This window comes from Pseudophryne corroboree, chromosome 10 (assembly GCF_028390025.1).
Source record: "Pseudophryne corroboree isolate aPseCor3 chromosome 10, aPseCor3.hap2, whole genome shotgun sequence".
NCBI lineage: Eukaryota > Metazoa > Chordata > Amphibia > Anura > Myobatrachidae > Pseudophryne > Pseudophryne corroboree.
In genome coordinates, this window is record NC_086453.1 from 264,113,347 (window position 1) to 264,137,030 (window position 23,684).

The 23,684-nt window shown below is 47.4% G+C and overlaps 1 pseudogene; it reads left to right on the plus strand.

Moving 5' to 3' along the window:
- Positions 1 to 937: 937 nt before the first annotated feature.
- LOC134965290 (WD repeat-containing protein 82-like) lies at positions 938 to 1,596 on the plus strand (annotated as a pseudogene).
- The last annotated feature ends 22,088 nt before the right edge of the window (positions 1,597 to 23,684 follow it).

Below are 23,684 nucleotides of genomic sequence, written 5' to 3' on the forward strand. Positions count from 1 at the left end.
GTACCTTCTCCTGTTGTGAGAATGTGGTTCTATGTGACTAACATCTGCCTTCTCTTTTGCCTGCTCCTGCATTGGACTGGTTAACTAAACTGAGCTCTCCGTGCCTGGAGGTGGGGTTATTGGCTCCTATGCATCCTGGGACAGATCAAGCTTTAGCCTGTTGGTGCCTCTGGATCAAGATCCATTCTACACCCCAATGTTTTCCCTGTGGAACCCAATGTACCTCGCAGAAAGAGAGTTAACAATGGTAAGTCATCAGGGGCGTCAGAATGGGGAGGGGGGCAAGGGGGCAGCCTGCTCCCCCCCAAAACATGAGAGAGGATGCCATCTAGTCCACCCGGACCCGAATGCCTGTGCCACCAGCTTCAGCGCAGCTCGCACTGTATTAGCAGCTGTGCATCCAGCACTGCTACTATAAATTTACACAGCGGGCAGCGCTGAAGCTGCCTTCTCCATGTGCTCCGCCCCCCACCTCGTTTCCTGCAGTGTCTGAGCGCGGGCGGGAGGCGCCAACTTTGAGCCGCTGGTCACTGCCGTCCCCGTGTGCCAGCCTCCGGGTACCTGAGCTCAGTCACCCCCAGCCACCGGCCCCAGAGGTGTGATACCCGTGTACCAGTCACAACACAGGGCCTGACAGCCAGGGGAGGGCCGGTGTAAGGATACTTATTGCTGCTCAGGCCATTCCCTGCACTCCCATATCTGTACCCCAACATCCCCCCCTCTCTCTGTGCCCCAATACCTCCACCTTTCTCTGTGCCCCAACACCTCCCCTCTCCCTGTATCCCCATCATCCTCCCCGTGCCCCAATAACCCCCCATCCTTGCCCACCCCCCCCTTCATTAATTCAGGTGCACCCCCCTATCCCCTGTATACATGCACCCCCATATTCCGTGGTCCTTCTGCATCGGGGCGCATCGCCTTATCCCCTGGGGCAGCCATGAAGCTGACGGACAATGTGCTGCACAGCTCTAACAAAAACATCCGGTACCTCTCTCTTCATGATAATAAATATATCCGTTATTTCCCAGGCCATAATAAAAGACGATGTGTTTATTTCTGGGTCCTTGGATAAAACTATCCGCCTGTGGGACCTCCGGTCTCCCAACTGTCAGGGTTTGATGCACTTACAGGGGAACCCAGTGTGCTCATTTAATCCAACGGGTCTTATATTTGCTACACGAGTTAATTCAGAGCTGGTGAATCTGTATGATCTTTGCTCCTTTGATAAGGGTCCGTTTGCCAAACTTAAGATGAACTATGACCGCACCTGAGAATGGATGTCACTCAAATTTAATTTAATTCTTCTATCTACCAATGGCAGCTTCCTGAGGCTGGTTGGTGCGTTTAAAGGGGCCGTGCTACACACCTTTGGAAGTTATAACAACAATAAAATGGTCACACTAGAAGCGTCTTTCACCCCAGATTCTCAGTTCATTATGATTGATCGGGTCGGAAGATGGCAAGATCCATGTATGGAATGGAGAGAGCGGCATGAAAGTGGCCGTACTGTATGGCAAGCACACCAGACCCTTCACCTGCTTACAGTTCAATCCCAAGTTCATGACCTTTGCATTACATTGGGGAAGTAGTAGGTAGATGAACAATGAGGAGGAGGAGGAGGCACTTAACTAGCAGATGTGTATAATGGGCTCTACCAGGCATAATGTATACATGGGCTGTATCTGGCGTAATGTGTAACATGTGTAATGGACTCTACCAGGTGTAATGTGTATAATGGGCTCTACCAGACGGAATGTGTAACATGTGTAATGGGCTCTACCAGGCATAATGTGTATAATGGGTTCTACCAGGTGTAATGTGTATAATGGGCTATATCTGGCGTTATATGTATAATGGGCTCTACCTGGCATAATGTGTGTAGGGGCTCTACCAGGCGTAATGTATACAAACTGCTTTTTCCAGGCGTAATGTGTACAAGCGGCTCTACCAGGCTTAATGTGTGTAATGGGCTCTACCTGGTATAATATGTATAAGAGACTCTACCTGGCATAATGTGTATAAGAGCCTCTACCTGGCATATGTTGTGTAAGGAAATCTACCTGGCATAATGTGTGTAATGGGCTCTACCTGGCATAATGTGTATAATGGGCTCTACCTGGCATAATGTGTATAATAAGAATTTACTTACCGATAATTCTATTTCTCGTAGTCCGTAGTGGATGCTGGGAACTCCGTAAGGACCATGGGGAATAGCGGCTCCGCAGGAGACAGGGCACATCTAAAGAAAGCTTTAGGATCACCTGGTGTGCACTGGCTCCTCCCCCTATGACCCTCCTCCAAGCCTCAGTTAGGATACTGTGCCCGGACGAGCGTACACAATAAGGAAGGATTTTGAATCCCGGGTAAGACTCATACCAGCCACACCAATCACACTGTACAACTTGTGATCTGAACCCAGTTAACAGCATGATAATAGAGAAGCCTCTAGAAAGATGGCTCACTACAACAATAACCCGAATTTTTTGGTAACAATAATTATGTACCAGTATTGCAGACAATCCGCACTTGGGATGGGCGCCCAGCATCCACTACGGACTACGAGAAATAGAATTATCGGTAAGTAAATTCTTATTTTCTCTGACGTCCTAGTGGATGCTGGGAACTCCGTAAGGACCATGGGGATTATACCAAAGCTCCCAAACGGGCGGGAGAGTGCGGATAACTCTGCAGCACCCAATGAGAGAACTCCCGGTCCTCCTCAGCCAGGGTATCAAATTTGTAGAATTTTACAAACGTATTTGCTCCTGACCAAGTAACTGCTCGGCAAAGTTGTAAAGCCGAGATCCCTCGGCAGCTGCCCAAGATGAGCCCACCTTCCTTGTGGAGTGGGCATTTACAGATTTTTGGCTGTGGCAGGCCTGCCACAGAATGTGCAAGCTGAATTGTACTACAAATCCAACGAGCAATAGTCTGCTTAGAAGCAGGAGCACCCAGCTAGTTGGGTGCATAGAGGATAAACAGCGAGTCAGATTTCCTGACTCCAGCCATCCTGGAAACATATATTTTCCGGGTCCTGACAACGTCTAGCAACTTGGAGTCCTCCAAGTCCCTAGTAGCCGCAGGCACCACAATAGGTTTGGTTCAGGTGAACGCTGAAAACCACCTTAGGGAGAAACTGAGAACGAGTCCTCAATTCCGCCCTGTCCGAATGGAAAATTAGATAAGGGCTTTTACAGGATAAAGCCACCAATTTTGACACGCTCCTGGCCCAGGCCAGAGCCAACAGCATGACCACTTTTTCTGTGAGATAATTTAACTCCACAGATTTAAGTGGGTCAAACCAATGTGACTTTTGGAACCCAAAAACCACCTGGAGATCCCAAAAGTGCCACTGAATGGCACAAAAGGAGGCTGTATATGCAGTACCCTTTTAACAAATGTCTGAACTTCAGGGACTGAAGCTAGTTCTTTTTTGGAAGAAAATTGACAGAGCCGAAATTTGAACCTTAATGGACCCCAATTTCAGGCCCATAGATACTCCTGTTTTCAGGAAATGTAGGAATCGACCCAGTTGAATTTCCTCCGTCGAGCCTTACTGGCCTCGCACCACGCAACATATTTTCGCCAAATGCGGTGATAATGTTTTGCGGTTACATCCTTCCTGGCTTTGATCAGGATAGGGATGACTTCATCCGGAATGCCTTTTTCCTTCAGGATCCGGCGTTCAACCGCCATGCCGTCAACGCAGCCGCGGTAAGTCTTGGAACAGACAAGGTCCTTGCTGGAGCAGGTCCCTTCTTAGAGGTAGAGGCTACGGATCCTCCGTGAGCATCTCTTGAAGTTCCGGTTACCAATTCCTTCTTGGCCAATCCGGAGCCACTAATATAGTGCTTACTCCTCTCTATCTTATCAATCTCAGTACCTTGGGTATGAGAGGCAGAGGAGGGAACCCATACACTGATTGGTACACCCACGGTGTTACCAGAGCATCTACAGCTATTGCCTGAGGGTCCCTTGACGTGGCGCAATACCTATCGAGTTTTTCCCAACGGGTTATAATCATGTGGAAAACTTCTGGGTGAAGTCCTTACTCTCCCGGGTGGAGGTCGTGCTGAGGAAAACTGCTTCCCAGTTGTCCACTCCCGGAATGAAAACTGCTGACAGTGCTATCACATGGTTTTTCGCCCCGCGAAGAATCCTTGCAGCTTCTGCCATTGCCCTCCTGCTTCTTGTGGCACCCTGTCCGTTTACGTGGGTGACTGCCGTAATGTTGTCCGACTGGATCAACACCGGCTGACCTTGAAGCAGAGGTCTTGCTAAGCTTAGAGCATTGTAAATGGCCCTTAGCTTCAGGACATTTATATGAAGTGATGTCTCCAGGCTTGATCATAAGCCCTGGATATTCCTTCCCTGTGTGACTGCTCCCCAGCCTCGCAGGCTGGCATCCGTGGCCACCAGGACCCAGTCCCGAATGCCGAATCTGCGGCCCTCTAGAAGATGAGCACTCTGCAACCACCACAGGAGGGATACCCTTGTCCCTGGTGACAGGGTTATCCGCTGAAGCATCTGAAGATGCGACCCGGACCATCTGTCCAGTAGGTTCCACTGGAAAGTCTTGCGTGGAATCTGCCGAATGGGATTGCTTCGTAGGAAGCCACCATTTTTACCCAGAACCCTTGTGCATTGATGCACTGAGACTTGGTTCGGTTTTAGGAGGTTCCTGACTAGCTCGGATAACTCCCTGGCTTTTTCCTCCGGGAGAAACACCTTCTTTCTGGACTGTGTCCAGGATCATCCCTAGGAACAGAAGACAAGTCGTCGGAACCAGCTGCGATTTTGGAATATTGAGAATCCAATCGTGCCGCCGCAACACTACCTGAGATAGTGCTACACCGATCTCCAACTGTTCCCTGGATCTTACCCTTATCAGGGAATCGTCCCAGTAAAGGATAACTAAAATTCCCTTCCTTCGAAGGAATATCATCATTACGGTCATTACTTCAGTAAAGACCCGGGGTGCCGTGGACCATCCCTACGGCAGCGTCTGAACTGATAGTGACAGTTCTGTACCATTGACATGAAGGTAAGCATCCTTGATGTCCCGAGACATCATGTAGTCCCCTTCTTCCAAGGTTTGCAATCACTGCTCTGAGTGACTCAATTTTGAATTTGAACCTCTGTATGTAAGTGTTCAAAGATTTTTGATTTTAAAATCGGTCTCACCGAGCCGTCTGGCTTCGGTACCACAATAGTGTGGAATAATATCCCGTTCCCTGTTGCAGGAGGGGTACCTAAATTATCACCTGCTGGGAATACAGCTTGTGAATGGCTTCCAAAACTGCCTCCCTGTCAGCGGGAGACGTCGGTAAAACAGACTTTTGGAAACGGCGAGGGGAATACGTCTCGAATTCCAATTTGTACCCCTGAAAAATTACCTGAAGGATCCAGGGGTCTAATTGCGAGTGAGCCCACTGCGCACTGAAATTCATTGAGAACGGGCCCCCACCGTGCCTGAACCTGTAAAGCCCTAGCGTCATACTGAGAGCTTGGCAGAGGTGGAAAAGGGTTTCTGTTCCTGGGAACTGGCTGATCTCTGCAGCCATTTTCCTCTCCCTCTGTCACGAGCAGAAAAGAGGAACCCTTTTGTCCGCTTGCCAACCAGGACTGCGCCTGATAATATGGCGTCTTATTTTGAGAGGCGACCTGGGGTACATCCCCTTTTTTAAGGCAATACTTCCAAATGCCGTTTGGAATCCGCATCACCTGACCACTTTACTGGTATAATTTGGACAACGCACTTATACTTGATGCCAGTCGGCAAACATTCCGCTGTGCATCATGCATATATAGAAATGCATCTTTTAATTGCTCTATAGGCAATAATATACTGTCCTTATCTAGGATATCAAATTTCCAGTCAGGGAATCCGACCACGCCAACCCAGCACTGCACATTCAGGCTGAGGCGATTGCTGGTCGCAGTATAACACCAGTATGTGTGTAAATACATTTTAGGATACCCTCCTGCTTTCTATCAGCAGGATCCCTAAGGGCGGCCATCTCAAGAGAGGGTAGAGCCCTTGTTCTTACAAGCGTGTGAGCGCCTTATCCCCCCTAGGGGGTGTTTCCCAACGCACCCTAACCTCTGGCGGGAAAAGGTATACTGCCAATAACTTTTTAGAAATTATCAATTGTTATCGGGGGGAAACCCACGCATCATCACACACCTCATTTTATTTCTCAGATTCAGGAAAACTACAGGAAGTTTTTCCTCACCAACATAATACCCCTTTTTTGGTGGTATTTATATTATCAGAAGAGTGTAAACTTTTTCCATTGCTTCAATCATGCAATGTGTGGCCCTATTGGAAATCACGGTTGTCTCTTCACCGTCGACACAGGAGTCAGTATCCGTGTCGGCGTCTGTATCTGAGGTAACGGGCGCTTTAGAGCCCCTGTATGAGACGTCTGGACATGCACAAGCTGAGTAGCCGGCTGTCTCATGTCAACCACTGTCTTTTATACAAAGCTGACACTGTCACGCAATTTCAACAGTACATCCACTCAGGTGTCGACCCCCCAGGGGGTGACAACACTATTACAGACACTCTACTCCGTCTCCTCATCATTTTTCTCCTCATACATGTCGACACAAACGTACCGACACACAGCACACACACAGGGAATGCTCTGATAGAGGACAGGACCCCACTAGCCCTTTGGGGAGACAGAGGGAGAGTTTGCCAGCACACACCAGAGCGCTATATATATACAGGGATAACCTTATATAAGTGTTTTTCCCTTTATAGCTGCTGTATTGTTTATACTGTGCCTAATTTGTGCCCCCCTCTCTTTTTTAACCCCTTTCTGTAGTGTAGTGACTGCAGGGGAGAGCCAGGGAGCTTCCCTCCAACTGAGCTGTGAGGGAAAATGGCGCCAGTGTGCTGAGGAGATAAGGACGCCGAGAAAGGGGCGGAGCCTATCATCCGTTTTCTTGTATGTTTTGGCAGGGGTTAAATGCATCCATATAGCCCAGGAGTTATATGTGATGCATTTATTTTAGCCATAAAAGGTTTTCTATCGATTTATTGCGTCTCAGGGCGCTGCCCCCCCAGCGCCCTGCACCCTCAGTGACCGGAGTGTGAAGTGTGCTGAGAGCAATGGCGCACAGCTGCGGTGCTGTGCGCCTACCTTTATCTGAAGACAGGAAAGTCTTCTGCCGCCGATTTTTCCGGACCTCTTCGCTCTTCTGGCTCTGTAAGGGGGCCGGCGGCGCGGCTCCGGTGACCCATCCAGGCTGAACCTGTGATCGTCCCTCTGGAGCTAATGTCCAGTAGCCTAAGAAGCCCAATCCACTCTGCACGCAGGTGAGTTCGCTTCTTCTCCCCTTAGTCCCTCGATGCAGTGAGCCTGTTGCCAGCAGGTCTCACTGAAAATAATAAACCTAAACTAAAACTTTCACAAAGAGCTCAGGAGAGCCCCTAGTGTGCACCCTTCTCGTCGGGCACAGAAAATCTAACTGAGGCTTGGAGGAGGGTCATAGGGGGAGGAGCCAGTGCACACCAGGTGATCCTAAAGCTTTCTTTAGATGTGCCCTGTCTCCTGCGGAGCCGCTATTCCCCATGGTCCTTACGGAGTTCCCAGCATCCACTAGGACGTCAGAGAAAATGGGATTTACCAGACATAATGTGCATAATGGGCTATATCTGGCGTAATATGTATAATGTGCTCTACCTCGCGTAATGTGTATAGGGGCTCTACCAGGTGTAATGTGTACAAGCGGCTCTACTAGGCGTAATGTGTACAATGAGCTCCACCTGGCATAATGTGTGTAATGGGCTCTACCTGGCATAATGTGTATTGGGGCTCTACCAGGTGTAATGTGTACAAATGGCTCTACTAGGCGTAATGTGTACAATGAGCTCCACATGGCATAATGTGTATAAGGGGCTCTACCAGGCGTTATGTGTACAAGGGGCCACTCCCAGCTGCTCCATAGAGTTCCATACAGGTGCAAGAGACCTGTCTAAGGTGGCTAGGGGCGCCAAACTGAGATTTTATCTTGCCCACCCTCCCCCCCCCCATCCAAAACATTTTCTGACACCCCTATAAGTCATAACTCTCCTTTTATTCCATTTTGGAATAAGGCTGTAACATAACAAAATGTGGAAAAAGTGAAGCGCTGTGAATACTTTCTGGGTTCACTGTATATCTCTGTACGGTTTTGCCTTGTAAGTGATTGCCCCTTTAAAAAAATGAGAGAGCAAAAGACAAAAAAGTCTCTTCTCTTTCTTATTGTGGTATTGTATGGTAGGGTTGTAAAAAGACGAAGAAGAGAAGAGAGAGAGAATGACAGATTGTGATTCTGCTGTCAACGTCAGACTTTACATATGCCACCTCATAAGGTACCCTACAATACCTGGTATTCCCATGGGGTCCCCAAGCACAATCTGTAATTCTCTCTCTCTTCTCTTCTTCAGACAAAAATGATCTCTATGGTCAAGGTAAATGTACAAGACATTCAAGATTGGGTAGCTTGGAGGCTATTTAGGCTTAACTAATTATTACACACAAATCATTTGCTCATTTTTCTTTTTGTAATTCATGAGCAGAACTAATGAAGGGGCTGATCGCACTAAGGAAATCTTGGCAGTAGAGAGAGGTTTTTAGTTTTAATGAAATGAAGCCTTTAGCCCTGCACCTGTCCCTGTTCATCCTGTGTTGTAATTAGCATTTATTGGGAAGTTGTAGTGGCCAGAGAGGGCCCTAACCAATTTGACACCTTAGGCAAGATTTTGGCTGGTGCCCCCTAGCACCGCCACTAGTTCTACCTCTGACCCAGCATCCCTCTCCCTTCACAGCACCCATCACCTAGCAGCACAGATTACAGCAGCAGCCATCACCCATAGCAATCCTCATCCATATAACCGTAACTAGACATTTTGGTGCCTTGTGCATTGGAACCTTCTCCACCCCCATATTTTAAATAGGGGCGTAGTCTTGCTGGGAAAGGGCGTAGTCACATAATTGTGCCACCAATTCAGAAATTGCCACACAGTAGTGCAACCTTATTTAAATTACATCACACGGTAGTGTCTTATTCACGTTACGCCACAGTAGTACCCATTTACCTTATACACATTACGCCTCACAATAGTGCCCCTTATTCACATTACACCACACACCGTATTGCTTCTTATACACATCACACAACATCGTATTGCTCCTTATTCACATTCCACCACACACCGTATTGCTTCTTATACACATCACACAACATCGTATTGCTCCTTATTCACATTAAACCTTCACCTTATTGCCCCTTATTCACATTACACCACACTGTATTGCCCCTTCTTTATGTTAAACCACACCGTATTGCTCCTTGTACACATTACACACCATATTGCCCCTTATTCACATTACACCGCACAGTATTGCCCCTTATTCACATTACACCACACCGTATTGCCCCTTATTCACATTACACTGCACCATATCTCTACTTATTCACATTACTCCACACTTTATTGCTCCTTATTCACATTACACCACACCATATTGCTCCTTATACACATTACACAGCATCGCATTGCTCCTTATTCACATTACACCACACCATATTGCTCCTTATTCACATTACACCACATTGTTTTACCCCTTCTTCACAATACATTGCACAGTAGTGCTCTTTATACACATTATAATGGTTAGTTTAGGGTACTGTGTTAGGGGATTGTTGATAGGATATTAGGGTTGGTTAAGGGGCTAGCTATGCATCTGGGTAGCTATGTATCACAGAGTGCGCCCCCCTTCTAGTACACTATTACTGTAGCCCCACCAATACAGATGTCACATATAGTAGTGCCCACTTCATCCTTGCTTACTTTTTTTCCCTCTGCTATATTATATTTCTTCTTCTCCCCACTGATCGGGCTGAGCTGAGCCTCCACCCCCTACTTGGACCTTCTGTGCCCTGGGGACCTGCACTGCAGCTGCAAGGAAAGCATAGAAGCCGACACCTATCAGTGCAGCCCCATGGTACCATCATTCATTGCGCCAGTCTGCTCCAGTGCCCGGGCCGGCTCCCATAACACAGGTTCACTCAGGGGCACACAGTGAAAACCAGGACAGCAGCACCGGTGGCAACGCCAGGTGGGCGATTTCCTCAAAGAGGAGCCGGAGGGAAGGAGACGGAAGGTACCTTTAGCCGGACCGCTTTCTCCAGCGGCGGCACTGGGATCGGTATGCTGATCGCTCCGGACCGGCCGCTCCCCCTATACAGAGCTGTTACCTGCGTCTCCTGAGGTGCTTCCCGGCGTCCGTCTCCACTTAGTTTCACTTTCGTTCCTTTCGCCGGGAAGCACCTCAGGAGACGCAGGTAACAGCTCTGTATAAGGGGAGCGGCGCGGCTGACAGTCCCGGCTGGGTCTGAAAGCTAGTGTCACTTTCCCCGCAGAGACAGGCCCACTTCCCTCTGTTCTGGCTAAGGAACGGGGTCTGTAGTAACAGGCGCTTTCCGGCTGCACAGTCGTAGGTAGAAGAGCGGCCGGTCCGGAGCGATCAGCATACCGATCCCTTTGAGTCCTTTCCCCCCGTTCATCCACCAGGGGTACCCCGTTCACTGTATACGCCGCTGGAACCAAGGATCCCCTCTAAGTTGTTCTGCTTCAAACAGACTTTTTTCCAAAACAGACTTATTTACTAAGTTGGAGCATTACCAGGCTGCGACTGTATCAAATGTTTACAACTGCATGCAGATATAGACAGTGATTTCATTCTTGGTACAAAACGAGGAGGTGGGACGCCACGCTCTGTCGCAGCACCAAGTTTGGACTTTATAAAACAGCGTTTTTGCTTCTTCACGAAAAAGAAGTTTTTTTCTTTCTCCTTTATTGTATTTTGTATTTTATTTCATTTATATTCTTTTCTTGTTTATTCAGATATGTCTGGTACATTATTAGATTGCAATAAATTTTCTTCTCTAATTTTGGGATATACAGTCACGTTATTCATAGACCCAGTGAATTAGACATCGTTAGTGATACATTCTCAGGCGCAGTTGCATAACCCTTTTCCTTCAATGCTAACCACTACACCATCCATACACCATGCTCTGCCACAGTTGCAGCCATCCCTAATACAAAATAGATGGCAAGGCATGCTGGGATGTGTAGTTCCACAACAGCTGGAGGGCCGCGAGTTTGACACCCCTGATCCATAGCTTCATTGTACCAATCACATTTTAACCCTTACTGATAAATTATTTGTTAAAGAAACGTTTGTAAACTCTCTCTGGTGTGAACTGATCATCAAATGTTAGCCATTAATTTGCAACCAATCGCACAAATCTGCATGAGTTTTTGCAAAGTGTATTTATTACATTTATACAATAAAACAGTATAACATATTCAATTATATGCAATGTCCATAAAAATAGGATTTTAATTACCTACTGGTAAATCCTTTTCTCGTAGTCCGTAGAGGATGCTGGGGTCCACATTAGTACCATGGGGGGTCTAGACTGGTCCACTAGGAGCCATGGGAATTTTAAGAGTTTAATAGTGTGGGCTGGCTCCTCCCTCTATGCCCCTCCTACCAGACCCAGTCTAGAAACTGTGCCCGAGGAGACGGACATACTTTGAGAGAAGGAAATCAACAGATAGTGGTGAGATTCACACCAGCTCACACATAAGGCAAACCAAGCTAACCTGCTTGAAGTTGAAACAGTTCAGTAACAGCTGAACAACAGCCCAGCATCCTCTACAGACTACGAGAAACGGATTTACTGGTAGGTAATTAAAATTCTATTTTCTCTTACGTCCTAGAGGATGCTGGGGTCCACATTAGTACCATGGGGATGTACCAGAGCTCCCAGTACGGGAGGGAGAGCACGGGGGCTCCTACAGAACTGATTGACCAAACTTTAAGTCCTCAGAGGCCAAAGTATCGAACTTGTAGAACTTAGCAAATGTGTTCGACCCTGACCAAGTAGCCGCTCAGCAAAGATGTAGAGCCGAGACACCCTGGGCAGCCGCCCAGGAAGAACCCACCTTACGAGTAGAGTGAGCCTTAACAGATTTGGACACGGCAAGCCTGCCGTAGAATAAGCATGCTGGATAGTGAACCTGATCCAGCGAGAAATCGTCTGCTTAGAAGCAGGACACCCAATCTTGTGGGGATCATAAAAAACAAACAGAGAGTCCGACTTTCTGTGACGAGAAGTTCTCTTCACATAAATATTCAAAGACCTCACAACATCCAAGGACTTTGAGGTAATTGAGGAGTCAGTAGCCTCTGGCACCATAATAGGTTGGTTGATATGAAAAGCTAACACAACCTTCGGAAGAAATTGCTGACGCGTCCCGAGCTCAGCTCTATCTTCATGAAAATTAAGTAGGGGCTTTTGCAGGACAAAGCCCCCAATTCAGACATACGCCTAGCAGATGCTAATGCCAACAGTGTGACCACATTCCAAGTGAGAAACTTGACCTCAACCTCCTGTAAAGTCTCGAACCAATCTGATTGCAGGAACTGCAACACCACGTTAAGATCCCAAGGTGCCGTAGGAGGCACAAAGGAAGGCTGAATGTGCAGCACCCCTTTCAAGAAAGTCTGAACCTCAGGGAGGGAAGCCAACTGTTTCTGGAAGAAATGGACAAGGCCGAAATCTGGACTTTTATTGCACCCAAACGTAGGCCCACATCCACACCTGCTTGCAGGAAGAAAAGAAACCGTCCAAATTGAAACGCCACCGTAGGAAACTTCTTGGATTCACACCAAGACACATACTTTTTTCAAATGCGATGGTAATGTTTAGATGTTACTCCTTTCCCAGCCTGGATCAGGGTAGGAATAACCTTTTTCAGAATGCCTTTCCGAGCTAAGATCTGGCGTTCAACCTCCATGCCGTCAAACATAGCCATGGTAAGTCTTGATAAGCGAACAGCCCCTGTTGCAGAAGGTCCTCCCGAAGAGGAAGAGGCCTCGGATCTTCCAGCAGTAACTCCAGCAGATCCGCATACCAAGCCCTTCTGGAGAAATGAGGATCGCCTGAACTCTTGTTCTTTTTATAAGTTTTAGAATCCGTGGGATGAGTGGGAGTGGAGGGAACACATACACCGACTGGAAGATCCACTGAGCCACCAGTGCGTCCACCGCCACTGCCTGTGGGTCTCTCGACCTGGAACAGTACCTGCGAAGCTTCTTGTTGAGGCGGGAGGCCGCCATGTCTATGTGAGGTATGCCCCAAAGACTTGTCACCTCTGCGAACACCTTTGGGTGGAGTCCCTACTCTCCTGGATGGAGATCATGTCTGCTGAGGAAGTCCGCTTCCCAATTGTCCACTCCTGGGATGAAGATTGCTGACAGCGCCATCGCGCTGTCGCCATCGCGTGTCTTTCTGCCCAGAGGAGGATCTTTGTTACCTCTGTCATTGCAGCTCTGCTCTTCGTTCCGCCTTGTCGGTTGATGTAGGCCACAGTCGTTACATTGTCCAACTGCACCTGAATGGCCTGACCCTGCAGAAGATGTGCCACTTATAGAAGGCCATTGAATACAGCTCTCAGTTCCAGAATGTTTATTGGACGGATGGATTCCAGACTTGACCACCTTCCTTGGAAGTTTTCCCCTTGGGTTACCGCGCCCCAACCTCTAAGACTTGCATCCGTGGTTAGAAGGATCCAATTTTAAATCCCGAACCTGCAGCCCTCGAGAAGGTGAGGTATTTGCAGCCACCATAGGAGTGAAATCCTGGCTTTCGGCGACAGACGTGCATGTGTAGGTGGGATCCTGACCACTTGTCCAGAAGATCCAGTTGGAAGGACCGTGCATGAAATCTTCCGTACTGTAGAACCTCGTAGGAGGCAACCATCTTCCCCAGAAGATGAATGCACTGATGAACCCATACCCGGGTAGGCTTCAAGACATCCCGGACCATTGTTTGTATCACCAACACTTTCTCCAGTGGTAGAAATACCCTCTGCACTTCCGTGTCGAGGATCATCCCTAGGAAAGAATCTCCTTGTCGGCTCCAAATGTGACTTTGGAAGATTCAGGATCCATCCATGATCCCGGAGCAGTCGAGTTGTGAAAACAATGGACTGCAACAACTTCTCCCTGGACGATGATTTTATCAGCAGATCGCCCAGATATGGAATTATGTTCACTCCCTGCTTGTGGAGTAGAATCATCATCTTTGCCATTACTTTGATGAACACCCTTGGTGCCGTGGTTAGGCCGAATGGCAGTGCCTGGAACTGATAGTGGCAGTCCAACAGCGCAAACCTGAGATAAGCCTGGTGTGGCGGCCAAATAGGAATGTGAAGGCATGCATCCTTGATATCTAATGATACCAGGAATTCCCCCTCCTCTAGACCTGAGAGCACCACTCTCAGAGATTCCATCTTGAACTTGAATTCCCTCAAATATGGATTTAACGATTTGAAGCTCAATATTGGTCTGACCAAACCGCCCAGCTTCAGCACCACAAAAAGGTTTGAGTGGTAACCCTTGTTTTCCAGATGAGGTGGAACAGGAACAATGACATTTGCACTTTCCAATTTTTGAATGGCTTCCTGTAAGATAGCCCTTTCTGTCAGCAAAGCTGGTAAGCCTGATTTAAAAAATCTGTGAGGTAGGAGCTCTTGAAACTTCAGTCTGTACCCCTGAGATACAATATTTTGTACCCAGTGCTCCAGGCCTGAGGATGCCCAGACCTGACTGAAATTTCTTAGACGTGCTCCCACCTGCCCGATCTCCAGGCTGGGAGGTCCACCGTCATGCTGAGGATTTTGAGGAAACAGAACCCGGCTTCTGTTCCTGGGAACCTGCTGGTGCAGGTTTTCTGGATTTTCCCCGACCACCTCTGAAGAAGGTGGAAGGGGACTTGGACATCTTAACCTTTGCGGTCTGAAAGGACTGCATTGTAGATGCAGAGAAGGATTTTTTTCAGCGTTGGAGTGGCTGAGGGAAGAAAGGTTGACTTACCCACGGTTGCCGTGGAGATCCACGCATCCAAAGCTTCCCCAAATAGAGCCTGACCTGTGAAGGGTAGGTTCTCCACACTCTTCTTGGATTCCGCATCCGCAGACCATTGGCACAGCCAGAGTCCCCTGCGTGCCAAGACAGCCATGGAAGACTTCCGTGCATTTAGATTACCAAGGCCCTTCATGGCCTCCACCATGAAACCCTCAGAATCCTGTATGTGACGTAAAAACATTTCAATGTCACTTCTATCCATAGTATCTAAATCCTCTAGTAACGTGCCTGACCACTTTACTATGGCTTTAGAAATCCATGCACAAGCAATAGTGGGCCTAAGCGCCACGCCTGAAGCAGTGTATATGGATTTGAGTGTAGTCTCAATCTTGCGGTCTGTCGGTTATTTCAAAGCGGTAGACCCAGTGACAGGTAAAACCACCTTTTTAGACAATCTAGAAACAGAAGCGTCTACTATAGGAGGGTTTTCTCACTTTTTCCTATCCTCTTCAGGAAAAGGAAAAGCAACAAGAACTCTCTTTGGGATCTGGAATTTCTTCTCCAAGTTTTCTCAGGATTTTTCAAATAATGCGTTTAATTCCCTAGACGCAGGGAAGGTAAGGGAGACTTCCTTATTGTCTATAAAGTAAGCCTCCTCGACATGTTCAGGTACCTTGTCAGTAGTGTGTAAAATGTCCCGAATGGCCTCAATCATTAGCTGCACCCCTTTAGCAAGGGATGCCTCCCCCCGCAGTATATCCCCATCACAGTCACCCGTACTGACGAGTCGTTATCCGTGTCGACTTGCATTACCTGGGCAAGAGCACGCTTTTTTGGGCATATACTAGGAGAGTTTGTTGTGGTAGTGGGAGTAGAATATGACAAAACCTCTACAGATTTTTTTTAAAACCTGTATTTCAGTCTCATAATGAGCTATCCTAGATTAAATCTGGGATATCATCCCCTTAATAGAAGCCACCCACTTGGGTTCGGGTTCAGAGGGCTGAGACAGTGTATTGCATTCCTGAGTACATGGAATGGACTCTTCTGGAGAAGATACATACTCTGCAGCACAAGATACAGAGTCCCCGGACATGGCAATGTGAGATAAATGTACACACACATATACACACACACACACAGGAAAATGTCAGACAGTTTCCCCCCAAGTACCTTCAGAGAGACACAGAGTTAGGGAGGCAGCCCACACAGCGTCCCAGTAGAGTTATAATAATAAATGCCTGGCACTGAGTAACCTAAACAGACTACACAGTCCCCCCCCCCCCCCCCATAACCTCCAGGTACCGCACAGGATAGCTGGAGTTATGTGGAGGGCCAGTACTCCCTGTCAGCGTCTCTGTAGTGTGATCTGCAGGTAGAAAATGGCGCTGGTGAGTGCTGGATCCGCTAAAATGGCACGTCTTCCCACACTTACACAGATTATACTGGCCTGAGGTAATGGCACTAGCAGTAGTACAGATGTCCCTGATAGCAATAGTGACTAGTGTAAGGGTGTTTGCACTGGCCCAGGGCACCCCTCACAGCACCGCACACTGTACCTCTGAGCCCTCCGGAGCGCAGCATAAGCTCTGCGCTCGCACCCTGATGCCGCCATTCTCACCGGCTCCCCGCTTGTCGGGGCGCCGGCATCCTACTCACCACCGACGTCTTCTAGCTCTGTTAGGGGGTGGTGGCAGTGCTGCAGTAGCAAGCGGTCGCCTAGGGGGCTTGCGATCGACACCCTCAGGAGCTCAGTGCCCTGTCAGCGGAGATAGGGGCCATTAACCTCAGAGGACAATTGGTGATTCGCAGCGCTCAACCTATATGAGTATATAAATGATGATGCTGTGAGACAGAGTGAAATATCAAGAATGACTTGGTTTTATTACTAAAAAAGGCAAATGCACAATTAATATGCATGCATAACGAAATAGTGATCAAGAATTAATCTGTTGAGGATATGTTGTGGGTAGTGATGTAATTGCTGTTGGTGACGGTAAATTTATGATAGGATGCTAAGGCAGAGTTATGGGATGCACAACCAGGTTGGTACACCTGCTGAGGAATGTAGTTCTGGTGGTATAAAAATGTCCAGTTAAATGTAAGAAAAAAGGGAAAACAAGGGAAAAAATAAAATAAAAAGTTCTGTTAAGCTGTGACCCAGCTGGTTGTGAGAGATCCAAATGGCAGTAAGGAATAAAGTCACTTTCAGGATAGTCAGCGGCGTCCCGCTGACTATTTGCACGATCTAATGATGATGCCGGCTTACGGTGATTGCGGTGTTCCCCCGGGGTTCAAGGTGCGCCGGGTGCGGGGAGGGTGAGGGGACAGGGAACTCCGGACTGACTAGGCCCTGTGGGAAGGGATTCTCCCCTCTCCGTCCTGGTACGGACAGCGATGAGAGATCCGGCCACCGCAGGGATTGGTCTGGCGGCGATCAGCTAGTGGGGGCTTGTTGAGAGCCGTCACTGCCCACCGTCCGCCGGGAACGGAGCTTCTTGGATCACCTGTCTCTCCCCCCTCCTCCGCTGATCGACTCGAAAACACCCCACCGGCTTACCTCTTCTCCTTCGGGTCTCTCTCCGTCGCTGCTGACTTCTTCCGGATAGGGGAGTCACGTGACCCCCGCTCGGCTGGTCTGTAAAAGTTCCACGGCCCGTATTGCCTGTTCGGTGTTGGTGGGAAATCAGTCGTAGATGAGGTAAGCCCACACTAGCTGATCGCCGCCAGACCAATCCCTGCGGTGGCCGGATCTCCCATCGCTGTCCGTACCAGGACGGAGAGGGGAGAATCCCTTCCCACAGGGCCTAGTCAGTCCGGAGTTCCCTGTCCCCTCACCCGGCGCACCTTGAACCCCGGGGGAACACCGCAATCACCGTAAGCCGGCATCATCATTAGATCGTGCAAATAGTCAGCGGGACGCCGCTGACTATCCTGAAAGTGACTTTATTCCTTACTGCCATTTGGATCTCTCACAACCTGCTGGGTCACAGCTTAACAGAACTTTTTATTTTATTTTTCCCCTTGTTTTCCCTTTTTTCTTACATTTAACTGGACATTTTTATACCACCAGAACTACATTCCTCAGCAGGTGTACCAACCTGGTTGTGCATCCCATAACTCTGCCTTAGCATCCTATCATAAATTTACCGTCACCAACAGCAATTACATCACTACCCACAACATATCCTCAACAGATTAATTCTTGATCACTATTTCGTTATGCATGCATATTAATTGTGCATTTGCCTTTTTTAGTAATAAAACCAAGTCATTCTTGATATTTCACTCCGTCTCACAGCATCATCATTTATATACTCATATAGGTTGAGCGCTGCGAATCACCAATTGTTCACTGCTCTCCGTAGGTCAGTCACCCTACTTTGTAAGTAGCTCGTCGACCTCATTTAAACCTAGTGCGCTGGTACACCCCCCCTTGAGTGAGTGCATCCGTAATTAACCTCAGAGGGTTGGATCCTACTCCCCCCCCCCTAAGTCGCACGAAGCAGGGAGGCTGTTGCCAGGAGCAGTGGCGTAAGTTCGTCACAGTTGCCCGAAGGCAAGATAAATATTGGTGCCCCCCTATTTCCTATATTAAGATAAATATATGTATGTATGTTTGCGTGTGTGTGTATTGAAAAAAATGTATATACTGTATTCATACATTTCATTGTCTTATTTCAAATCACACATTTCTTAGCAGTCATACACAGGATTAGAACCCATGACCTGTTATACTGACAGCAGACACTTTACTGATGGAGTTATTTGATCCTGTACAAGAAGCATGAGAACTGTAACTATATGAAGTTACGTGTAATTATCAGAGAAGTAGCTTCATATAGTTAGAATTCTCATATTTCCTATACAGGAGCAAACAGTAAGGTGTCTGCTTCCAGTGTAATAGGTTGTGGTTTCTAATCCTGGGTGTGATACTTGTAAAATGTGTATATTCAGTATAATAAAGAGGGTGTGATTTGTAAGGTGCAGGGACCAGTGAGGAAGCCGGCCACTGAAAAGACAGCGACAGCTATCAATTAACTTCATTCAATGGTGTCACAGAATGGGAGGAGAGGTGCCCCCCTACAGAGCAGCAGCCCGGCGGCAGATGACTCCGTTGCCTCCCAGAGTTCTGCCTCTGGCCAGGAGCCTCCCTGTACCTTACTCTTTAAAAAAAAAAAAACCTCATAGGAGCTCCCCTAGCTGTGACCGGCTCCACCGGGCACATTTTCTAAACTGGGTCTGGTAGGAGGGGCATAGAGGGAGGAGCCAGCCCACACTATTAAACTCTTACAGTGCCCATGGCTCCTAGTGGACCCGTCTATACCCCCATTGGTACTAATGTGGACCCCCAGCATCCTCTAGGATGTAAGAGAAATACAATATTCTATAGCAGATGCCAGGCATAGCTAGTGTCCTGTGACTAGCAAGGCAAGAAGGAAGACTTCCTGGCCTAAACCAACAAAGAGGGCTGGGAGATAGAAACAGACCAAGTAGAGCAATACGCTGAACGTAAGGCTGAGAAGACATTACTGAGGGGGTAATTAGATCATTCCCTTAGTGTCTGTGCTGCGCAGCAACTGGATGAAACGAGTTGAAATGGGAAGTGTGTGCTGCATTCCCCCTCAGAGGCTGCAATGTGACCAGGTAAGCGTAGGCTCCCCTCTGCAGATCCTATAATAGAACTCTCCGATGGGAGGAGAAAGCTATACAATACTAACAAGGTGTCTTACATGGGATGTAGTTTATATCCCGGCGGTCAGAATACAGACACTGCGATCCCGACCACTGAGAATGTCGACAGCTGCACCAGTGCTATTTCCACTCGTGGGTGTCCACGACACCTATAGCGCGGCGAGCGCAGGGAGCCCGCAATGGGCTTTCTAGCGCTCGCCCTGCGTCATTATTCTGAACGCCAGGATCCCATACCCAACCCCTTTACATAGCATTACGGGGCCACTATAACTGTATGGAAAAGAGGTGTCCTGTACTCGGATCTCTGGTATTTCTGTTTTCTTGTTGTTTGCCTCTTGGGCATTGTACAAGGTATGAGAGGTTACCTGATATCTCTTCTATATTTCTGTCCTGAAAGCTAGATTTTTCTGGTTATTTGTATGGGTTAACCCCTAGTGCTCCCTGTTGCCAGGCATTACAGAGTAGTAGTTCTAGGGACCAGATGAGAAAGCATTGTAGAAATACTTGGATATTCAGAACTGTGTGCCAGAGATATGCAGGCCCATCTGCAAACAGGACTTGTTCAGAGTTTAGCCATAATCAAATAATCAATTTATGGCTGAACTGTGAACAAGCCCTGTGCATGTGAAACACACTTAGCCAGAGGCAGGTCCTGTGGTTCGCAGACAGGCCTGCATATCGCTGGCACACACTTCTGAACATTCAGGTATTTCTACTAAAGTCATACTTGCCTACCTGACCCTCTCCATGAGGGAGAAAATTATCTGTTCCTGGACTTTCCTGGTGATGTATGATTACCATCACCTGTGGTGAAACACCTTTCTTATCAATTAACTAGCTCACCACAGGTGATGGCAATCATACATTACCAGGAAAGTCCAGGAACAGAGCATTTTCTCCCTCATGGAGAGGGTCAGGTAGGCAAGCATGACTAAAGTCCATCATCTGATCCCCAGCACTACCCTGCAATGCCTGGCAACAGGGAGCACTAGGGTTTTACCCATACAGAAAGCAGAAGCATTTATCCTTTCCATATTTCTGTCCTGGATTGCCATCAGATATTCTGTCATCTGTCGTCCAATGCCCTGGAGGCAAATGACTGGAAAGCAGAAATACCAGAACTAGGACGGCTCTTTTCCATACATTTATCTGTTAATACCTATGTACCCTCTATTACTTTTTGTAAATAATCACCAGTTATCTACACATTTGCTAGCAGACGTCGCTGGTGACACATTGTATGAATATATGCTTTCGTGAGACATTACAACTGCTATGCTGTACATGGTTTATATATTTGCTATGGTAAACAGGAACACCACTGGCATCTGGTGACTAAAGTTGGTATCTTCCCCTTCTGCCACTAAGGATATCTGAGATTTGATGCTTTGTCGCGTTGGCGCTATGTGGTCTAATAACTTGATTTTTTTTCAATACTAAATACCTGTAAAATGATGCAGCTTCACCTTGAGACCTGTGGAAGATATTTGCATACAAACAAGCAAACTTATTCTTTCATATATATGGATTATTATTCTGACTTAACAAACCTATGGACTTGGAGTTCACACTAGGAATTTTGACCTAATCATAGGGTTTATCAAAATTGGTTTGCGACCATATATTCTACTTTGAAAGCTAAATGTTTGTTGCTATATCTGAAATTTTACGGATATCATTAAACGTTATGTCTTAAATTTCCTTTTCACTTTTATGAGACTGTATTAACTAAGAGTGCCCCCACAATGAACACTTCTCTTCTCCTCTGCACCCTTGCAGAGGAACCCCCAGTATTTAGTTTCCGCTGAACACTCCTGTGAACTAATGTCCTTACTGGGTCCAGTGAGTTTAAAAGGTAAGGCGTGACAGAGGTGACTACCCATGTTCCTGAATGCCTCATGTTGCTCACCTGTTATGACTTTGAATCTCACTACTGACTACTATTCTGTACTGCCTGCCCTGACCTTTGAAAAGTGTTACGATTTTTCTGTCTCTAGCCATACCTTCCATTCATCCTCATTTCAGCGGAACAGTCTATTTAAGGACTGTCTGCATCTGACCAGGAAATGGGAGATGTGTGGATGGGTGCTGCACACACCTATGGTGCAGGTGCTAACATAAACTTAGCTCCCAGGTCTCCTGTATTACATAGTTCCTCCATAAAATGACATCATCTGTGTAATTATACTTATTACAGCTTAAGCTTTAATAAGAAAAGAAAATATAAAATAACTTTGAGGCAAGTAGCCAATATACCTAAAACATTATTTTAGCCTTTGTGAGACATTTCCATTTTGTTACAGTTATACTGAAAAGTGACAAAGCAATAGTTGCCTTGTACAATTACTAGTCACTGCAACCAATAAAATAAGTCTTAGAAGTATAAACTAAGACTAATATCCACATTAATCCATAATAATATTAAAAATAGAAAATAAAATAGGATTTTAAATACCTACCGGTAAATCCTTTTCTCGTTCTCCATAAGGGATATTGGGGACAGAATTAGTACAATGGGGTATAGACGGGTCCAAAGGAGCCAGTGCAATTTAAATTTCTTCCACTGGGTGTGCTGGCGGCTCCTCCCCTCTATGCCTCCTCCAACAGCTCAGTTATAGGTAAAACAGTGCCCAAAGGAGAATTACATACTTGAGAGAAGGAACATAACAGGTGTGGTGAGATTTGAACACCAGCACACCAATACATAATGTTGCCAGACTTTGCTGGCTAAGTTAACAGCAACAGCTGAACAGGAACACGTAACAGAGAACCTGCAGAAAGTCACCGCACAGAGGCAGGCGCCCAATATCCCTTGTGGGCTACGAGAAAAGGATTTACCGATAAGTATTTAAAATCCTATTTTCTCTAGCATTCATAAGGGATATTGGGGACAGAATTAGTACGATGGGGATGTCCCAAAGCTTCCAGAACGGGCGGTAATGTGCAGAGACAACTGCAGTACCGCCTGCCCAAACTGGGTATCCTCTTTGGTCAGGCTATCAAATTTGTAGAACGTCACAAAGGTGTTCGTCCCCGACCAGGTAGCAGCTCGGTATAGTTGCAGGGCCGAGATTCCACGGGCAGCCGCCCAGGAAGAACCCACCGATCTAGTAAAGTGGGCATTCAGAGACTGTGGAACCGGTAAGGCTGCCGATGCATAGGCTTGTTGGATAGTAAGCCTAATCCAACGAGCAATGGACTGCTTTGAAGCAAGGCAACATTTTTTTCGCGCATCATACAGCACGAACAAGGAATCAATCTTTCTGATCCGAGCCGTCCTCGACATAGATTTTCAAGGCTCGCATCCAATGCCTCCAGAAGAGCAGAAGTGTCAGAACCGGACAGAATTACAATAAGTTGATTAAACTGAAACGCGGAGACCACCTTCGGCAGGAACTATTGTGCAGTCCTGAGCTCCGCTCTGTTCTCGTAAAAGACCAAGTACGGACTTTTGCACGACAAGGCCCCCAATTCTGAGACACGCCTAGCAGAAGCCAGGGCCAGTAACATCACCGTTGTCCACGTGAGGTACTTATCTTCTACCGTCATCAGAGGTTCAAACCAGGAGGACTGTAGAAAACGTAACATTACATCCAGATCCCAAGGTGCCGTAGGCGGCATGAAAGGATGTTGTATGTGAAGCACCCCTTGCAGGAAGGTCTGAACTTCCGGCAAGAGAGCCAACTTCTTCTGAAAGAAGATGGAAAGAGCTGAAATCTGGACCTTAATGGATCCCAGACGCAAGCCTTTATCCACTCTAGCCTGCAGGAAACAGAGGAACCTTCCCAAGTGGAATTCTGCGGAGGGATATGTACATTCCTCGCACCAGGAGACATATCTCCGCCAGATATGATGATAGTGTTTTGACGTCACAGGTTTTCTGGCTTGCACCATATTGGCAATGACCTTTTTGGAAAGCCTTTTGTGAGCTAGGATGTTCCGATCAACTTCCATGCCGTCAAACTAAGCCGCCGTAAGTCCGGGTAGACGAATGGTCCTTGTTAAAGAAGATCCCTTCTTAGTGGTAGAGGCCAAGGGTCCTCTACGGAC